This window comes from Myotis nattereri (genome assembly GCF_964212035.1).
Source record: "Myotis nattereri genome assembly, chromosome: 8".
Taxonomy (NCBI): domain Eukaryota; kingdom Metazoa; phylum Chordata; class Mammalia; order Chiroptera; family Vespertilionidae; genus Myotis; species Myotis nattereri.
The window spans coordinates 69,596,546-69,604,752 of NC_138083.1; positions in this window are offsets into that span (position 1 = coordinate 69,596,546).

Sequence of the window (8,207 nt, forward strand, 5' to 3'; positions counted from 1 at the left end):
GTGTGTTATCACTCCCCATTTTTTCCCCATGAAAACTCATTTATTCTGAATCTCTTTCTGCAAAAGCCTACAAGGTGACAGGATGCTCTTATTCATACCAAAAATCATAACCATTGAGTATATTCCTAGTAAGTCTGCAGAGAACTTCAGAGCATGCACAGCATATTCACACCCTGTAAGGTGTACTAGGGAAAAGATTGGTAGCAAAATATGTTGGGCTAGAAGTAAACTCTCCAGCCTCTAAGGCTAGTGTTCATTCCCCGACTGTTCAGATGGTATGATCTTGTCCCAGGGATTGTCAGTGTTTTGAGGAACAGCATGGTATGATGGAAGGAGTCTAGTCTTTTCAACTGACTTCCAACTTTTCTGTGTGGGCTTAGGCAACTCACTTCCCCCTCTATGGTCCTCAATTTCTATAGTTTATAAAACAAGGAACTTCTGATAATCTTTAATACTCTTTCTTCTACCTCTGGTACTATGGAATTAGATAACCCAAATCCATTAATTCTTTAGGGACAGGTAGAAATACTATCAGATTTTATAAGTAAGACATGGCAAAACTTTTTGATGTCCCTCAAAATTATTAGCCATAGAAAGTTGATACTCTGCTTCCTTCACTCTATTGTTATGCTAGAGGGAAAGATAAAAGGCTTAATCAGAAGAAAATCCTTTTTAGGGATCCCAAGAGACTCCAAATTTGTCTCAAACTATGATCAAGTACTTATTTTTTAATGATTTTTCAATTTTATAAGTATTAGCACAATAATTATGGTTAATCCAGGATAATGTGAAATATTATACAGTGGGGCCTTAACTTACGAGTGTCCCAACTAACGAGTTTTTCAAGATACGAGCCATCTCTCAGCTGATTTTTTGCTTTGAGTTGCGAGCTAAAATTCGGGTTACGAGCCAGCTTCAGATACCCCACCGCTAGATGGTGCAGCAAACGTCACAGTGAACGCCACAACATCAGCCCAGCATCACGTGTCTCACTCGTTCACTGTTGATTTGACATACGAGTAATTTGAGTTACGAGCTCTGTCACGGAATGAATTAAACTCGTAAGTCAAGGCCCCACTGTAGTTACATGCTGATTCTATATAATAAAAGAGTAATATGTAAATTAACCATCAATCCGAGACAAAGATGGCAGCGCCCATAGTGGCCAGGGAGGAACGCTGGCGGCGTCACCCCGGGAATGTGAGCCCAGTGTCTGTGCCCTGGCCACGTGGAGGGAGAGGAGGGGAGAGGCCTTGGGCTGGAGGCCGGGGTGAGGGACACTGGTGTTGTTGCAGGCTGGGCTGAGGGACAACCCCCCCCCCCCCCGTACAAATTTCGTGCACTGAGCCTCTAGTATTATAATAAAAGAGATAAAAGCTGTGATATTTTTATTTTTTATGATCAAGTATTTAAAGTTTAAGTACCTTGTTGTATCCCATAAAGTCAAAACAGGCTCCTGCCCACCAAAGCCCCCAACATGTCTAAAGATTGATAAACCCCAGTGCCAGAGAGATGAGGATTGCCAGTTGGGGGACAAGTGCTGCTCACGTTGTGGACTAAAGTGCCTGGAACCTCAACCCTAGAGAGTAAGTAAAAATATTTTCTTTTTCACAAATTTATTTATTGATTTTTAAAGAGAGAGAGTGTGAGAGAGAGAGAGAGAAACATCATGTTGTTGTTTCACTAAGTTGTACATGATTCTTATATGTGCCCTGACCCCATGCTTTATAGAATTTCTTCTTTTCAGACATTCTGGAATGAAAGAATTTGGCTGCTGCTATTTTTATTAGAATTTTTTTTACACCTGCTTCCCCCCTTCCTAGGCTATTAATACAGATAGTTATTGCTTTTGTCCCTCTGAAATTCCTTCTAAGAGCTGAGTGCTAGGGGGACAATATTCAATCACTTCATGCTCTAGGAACTGGTACATGGGATTGATGACATCACTGGTGAGCCATTCATCTAGCAGTAGGATGATAATCCTGAAGCAGTTGCTGCCTGGCTAAGAAAGGACAAGGATGTGGCAAAGCCAGTCATTAAACTATACAAGAGCCCAGGAGTGTTCCACCAATTTTCTGGAATGGAGACTAACAAAAGCTGGCCCTGTGTTTACATGCTTTTCTTGAACAAGATCACACCTATACAATCCAAAGAAGCATACTGAGCCCGCCCAGTGGAAGAACCAGGAAGATGTGGTTCTTTCAATTATATGTGTAGTTTTGGTGTGGTGTCCCAATTAGAAGCTAGCTGAGCTATCTTGCAGTGTCTTCTAGTATAAATGGTGAACTGATTTGAAAACTAATGAGTAGAAAGAGTTAATGAGGAGGCTCTTAACTGCCTTTCAAAAGAAGGGTCACTTAGACATGTTGAAGATATCTCTGCACATGTGTCAAGCCATTCACAAGGAAGCAAATACAGGCTGCATTTCAAACATGTATAACCCAAGCTCTAGCTGATCTGAGCGTCATGCTGTTGTCATAGTAGCCATGATGGTGGTGGTCTTTGGGTCTCCCCCATCCCCTAAAGGCTGTTGAACCATAGCACCAGTAGGCGTGGGAATGCCAAGGGCTGTAGCCTGGGGTTTGTCCCATGTTCTCTGGTATGTGCCCCCCTGGTGACAATGAGGGTGAAGCCAGTTGCTTTCCGTGGTCGATTTTATGACTTTGAGTGACTGTGTCCACAATTCATTTTTTTCTCTCTTAGGAGTAACACCTTCTTTTCTGCATCCATGCTCCACAGAATCTCTTTTTTTCAGACATTCTGGAATGAAAGAAAGATTTCTGCTTTTTACTTATTTTTAGTTCCTTGGTTAATCCTCACCTGAGGATATTTTTCCATTTATTTTTAGAGAGAGTGGAAGGAAGATGGAGAGACAGAGAGAATCAACTATGTGAGGGAGACATATCAATTGGTTGCCTCCTGCACGCACCCCCACCAGGGCCAGGGAACCTGCAACTAAGGTACATGCCCTTGACTGGAATCAAGCTCGGAACCCTTCAGGCTGCAGGCCAATGTTCTACCCACTGAGCCAAACCAGCTAGGGCTCTGCTATTTTTTATTAGACTGCATTTTTTCCATTTCTGTTTCTTCCCTCCCTAGGCTATTAATACAGATAGTTACTGCTTTTGTCCCTCTGAAATTTCTAAGAGCTGAGCACCAGGGGATGATACTGAATTGTTCACACACCAGGAACTGAGCTCTGCGGAGGGTCTACTTAAACTGCTGCTCTGATTCTCATGGGTGAATACCATTTCTTTCATTTTTGTGAAAACATAAAATCCACAGCGTCTTTTGGAAATCCTAAAAAAAAAAAAAGAAAAGAAAAGAAAAGAAATAGGCTTGTACATAATGTGAAAAGATCCTATATAGTTATGTATAGATGCAATAAGACCATATGGAATTACTGGACTAAAAGAATAATTTAGTTTTTTATTCAAGATTTTAAAAAGCTTATTTTGAAAATACTGCTAAATGTTGATGCTGACAGTGTTTTTCTCCTGTGAGTAACCTACGCACATAATAAGTAGTTAGTAAAGGGAATGGAGCCCATGGAGTTGAGGAAACACGTTTTGCTGGCTGTGCCTGGACTAAATATGACAGCTTTACAATTATGAGAAAACAAAATCTTAATTTTTTTTCTATTCCAAAGATTCCAACCTGCTGGAGGTCTTTGCTCAAATCATAAAGACCACAAATTTCCAAATGAGTTACAGAATAGGCATTCTTAGTAGTTATTGTTTACCGGTACTTCATTCTAAACACATTACTTGCATTGTTAAATCCTCAACAATTAACACTAATTAATAGATATTATTTCAATTTTCTTGCCTCCTTGTATTTAAAAACTGAAATAATTCTGTGTGTGTGTGTGTGTGTGTGTGTGTTTTAATCCTCACTCAAGGATATTTTTTCCATTGACTTTTTTTTTTTTTTTTTTTTTTTTTTTTAGAGAGAGTGAGAGGAAAGAGGATGGGGAGAGAGAGAGGGAGAGAAACATTGATGTGAGAGAGACACATTGATTGGTTGCCTCCCAATGCACCTTACTGGGATTGAGCCCATAGCTGAGGCACACAGCCTTAATTGGAAATCAAAACCTAGACCAGTGGTCGGCAAACTGCAGCTCACGAGCCACATGCGGCTCTTTGGCCCCTTGAGTGTGGCTCTTCCTAAGCCTTAGGAGTACCCTAATTAAGTTAATAACAATGCACCTACCTGTATAGTTTAAGTTTAAAAAATTTAGCTCTCAAAAGAAATGTCAATCGTTGTACTGTTGATATTTGGCTCTGTTGACTAATGAGTTTGCCGACCAGTGCCCTAGACCCTTCGATCTACAGGCTGATGCTCAAACCACTGAGTGAACTGGCCAGAGCTGAAATAATCCTGTTTATGTGAATTTGTGTTTTTATGCACCTACAGGGATTAATCAGAAAATTCAAAAGGGACTGCTTGGTACCTTTCTTTAGTTTGAGCTCTCCATTCTTATTAATAGGCGAAACGGTGTATTTGCTCCCTCCTGGGATCTTTGCTTTTGGCGCTCTGGTGCTAAGACAGGAAATGGGTTTCTTGGTGGTAGTTGCACCCTGTATATGCAGAGGGCATATGTCTCAACTCTGCTGCATTACAGGATCTTGGGAGGCATCTGTATCTACCTGATGAATTTCATTTATTACCTTTCATTTAACAGACAGCATCTTTTCTTGCTGCAGTTAATTTTGCCAGGGAAACTATTCATAAATCAGTCATTTGCACAGTATGAATTGCTTTCTCTCTCTTCCTCTCCATTTTTAGTAACTTCCTTATCTATTTGGTTTTTCAAAAGAAGAACCCAGTGACGGAGACTTCTATTAGTACAGAAACGTGGTCTGGACATAAGTTCTCATACCTTTCTGTATATAACTCAGCCAGTTTGGTTTGCAAAGGAAAAGAGTGCAAGACCCAGGTGTTGGGAAACCATGAAGCCGGATTTCAACTACAAAGAAAAATCTGCTTCCTGCATCAGCTGCGATGTATTATAATGATGGTGATTTGTAAATGCCATACCGTATCTTTCCTTAACAAATCGCACAATTCTGGCCCAAACAAATGCCGTTCTCTGTATGCTTCCGCAAATTCCCCGACATAATTAGTGTGTGTGAGGGAAAGAGGTAGAGACGATAAAACATTTCCAAAAGGGAGAAAGTTTTTGTATGGCATAGATAGTCCTTTCTTCCTTAGTGATCATTAGGCTGTTCCAGGAGGCATTATTCTTGAAATAAAAGATTCTCTGGGTAAACTTTCCATGGAGCAGTGCACCTAGGAGATTCTCCCTGGCGTTAGTGTGTGTCTAACTCCATTTCATTAAATCTTTCCTTTTTTTTTTGTTTTAAACCCTGGCTGTAAAGACAAAAATGTGCTAAATAGGAACAAACTGGTTGGTATTTAACTTAAAGAGAGTAAAGGGAAGAAAAACACAAACTCAGTCTATATGTCAGCTCCGAGGTGTCAGGGCTTGAGGGCTTCTCTAGTTTTAGGAGAATGTGTGCTGCTGATGTTTATATACTTTTGGTTTTGAGATGAACAGATCTCTGGGGGAAACCGTCAAGTTCCAATGGCATTTCACCGTGATCCCTCTCAAGCTCAAATCAGTTCTCTAACCTCATGACAACTTGTTTCTGGTTTATTGTCCTGGGAAATGTCAGCTCCACTGTCCCGGAAGTCACGTGCTTATGACGAGCCCATGTGAAAACCATCGCCCCTTGGTTTGGGTGTATGTGCTTAATTCAAAGTGTCTAAACCTAATCTGTAAACGCTCTTCTAACTGTTCATGGTATTATTGATTACTTTGATTATCTTGTTTGAGGATGATTCAAACTTTTAATTTGATAGAAATAAAAAAATTTTTTCTGCTAAAAAAAGAAAGAAAGAAATTCTGAGTTTTCATTTACTTTCCAGAAAATGTAGAGACAATTTGACTGTGATTGGGAGCCCTGGGAAGTATTTGGACACTTACAGACTCCATGGGTCTTTAGCCCCTGCCCCTCACTAAGGACATAACCTTCATTCTCTTTGGACCCACTATTCCTCTCTACCTTTAACTCCATAGTAAAATATTATATTCACACCGATATTAGAAAATTCCCTGGTGACCTGTGGTAAGAACTTAGACACTCAGCTCCCTCTTAACGTCAGGTCTGACACTCATCTGCTGGGTGACACTGAGTCAGCCTCTTTCACTTTTCTGGACCTTAATGATCCCTACCTGTAAGATGAGGACATGGGACCTGATGGGCCCTCAGAATCCTTCCATTTAGGAATTTCAGCTTTTTATTCCCTTCAGGGCTAAGTTTGGGAGAATGCAGGTAGTAGAATAAGAGGGACAGGACTGCGTAACACATCTTGGTTGTTCATTAAAAATTCTATTCCTTAGTCTCTTTGTGGGATCTAGTGAGACTGAAGTTGGTGGGATGGGATTGTGTAGTGTAAGTGTCTGACATGTTTTATAGTTATGTAAGTAAGCTTTTGATTGCCAAGGCATTCATTTCAAAGACACTCACCTCTAGTAAACATATTGCCAGCTGTAAGACATAGCTGTGAGCAAAATAACTAGGTAAAGAACCAGGCTGCCTTTTAGAAAGCCCTGAGTAACCTAGGTAACTGACACTTGAGTGGTCCTGCTTCTCCCTTCCCATGTTCTAATTCCCAATGTTATGCTTTAAATTATCTAATAGAGTGAACTATGGAACCCCAGACGTGGACGTTAATAAAGACAGAGCCCAGGTTCACGCTTTCTGCCCCTCTCTCTGCCCTCAACCTTGCTGTGTGGCCCTCCAGCCTGCCATGTACCCTTTGGGACCTGTGAGCAATAAATATTGTTCTTCCAAAGTCCCCTGATGGTTTAGTAGTGGTGGGTCCTGCAATCATAATAAGAATCACAGGGCTGGTCCAAGCACCACATTGGTCCTGGTAGTGGTAGGGGGAATGTCCGTGGGGCTCACTACATGAGTGAATATAGCTGCCCTAGTGCCTTAGGTATTCCTAGTCAAGGACATCACTATCCATAGGCTGAGGGGCTCTGCCTTTCATCTTAAATTTTGTGACCAGATAGTCACCCACTGATGACAAGGCTTCTGTCCACCAGGTAGGACAATGGGAGAACAAAGCTTGTCCCAAAAGTGCAATACCTAGTTAGGAAAGGGAATAGGAACCTTAGAGATGACATTAACTCTTTGAAGAGTGTCTCCCTCTATGAAGACTGGTTGACTGGCTCATGTTTTGGATTCCGTGGCTATAGGAAAGCTTATCTTTCCAATGACTCCTCCACTATTCCAGTTAGAATCCAACAACTCTGTTGTCTTATTGACCTTTATTGTATTGAGGTCTCTCAGGCAGATTTCTTCACTTGATAGTTCTTCCTTAGACAACAGGGAGTTTGAGCCAGATGATAGCAGCTCTCTAAAAGCTCTGACATTCTCTCCTGTTCTCAAAGCAACACAACCTTGACAAACTCTGTCTGCAAACTCTATCAGCTGCTTCCTTCCCCACACCCTGCTCTGGGGCAACATATTTATTCTTTGGCCTTAGTCAAACAATAGAAGTGACCTAAAGAGAAAAGGGAGAGAGATGGGAGGAGAGTGTGGGAAAGGGAGAAAGAGACACAGAGATCATGGGAAAAAGAAAAAGTCAGGCAAAGGCACACAGAGACACAGAGAAGCAAAGAGATACCAAGAGATCAAAAAGACACATTGTCAGAAACAAAAGGGGTGTGCCAGTTAGTGTGCAGATAAAATGGAAAATGAATAGAGAATGAGGACATTCCACAACTCTCAATGTTATCAAGAAGACCCCATTCACTTCCAAGGTAGCCTGGAAAGTGAGACAAGCTTTGCCCATTTTTCTCACCCCTACCCCATAGCTGACCAGAGAACCCAGCCCAGCCCAGGGGACTAAGAACCAGAACCAGGAGCCATCCAATAAGAGACCTTTCCCCAGGGCTGTGGGTTATAGCTGCCAGCTCGCCACATTGATAATCTCAGAAACGTGGTGTTCCCAGGAAAAAAAAGAGAGTGGCTGGCTTGACTCCAGATCTCATATCCAAAATACTGACTACTGAAACAATAGGCTAGACAAAGGCAGCCAGACATTTTTATGTTCTGGAACCACCAGACGGACAGGCCAGCTCTTCTTCAGAATGGTGTCTTCTGGACTTTTGAGGATCCTGGTGGTATCCA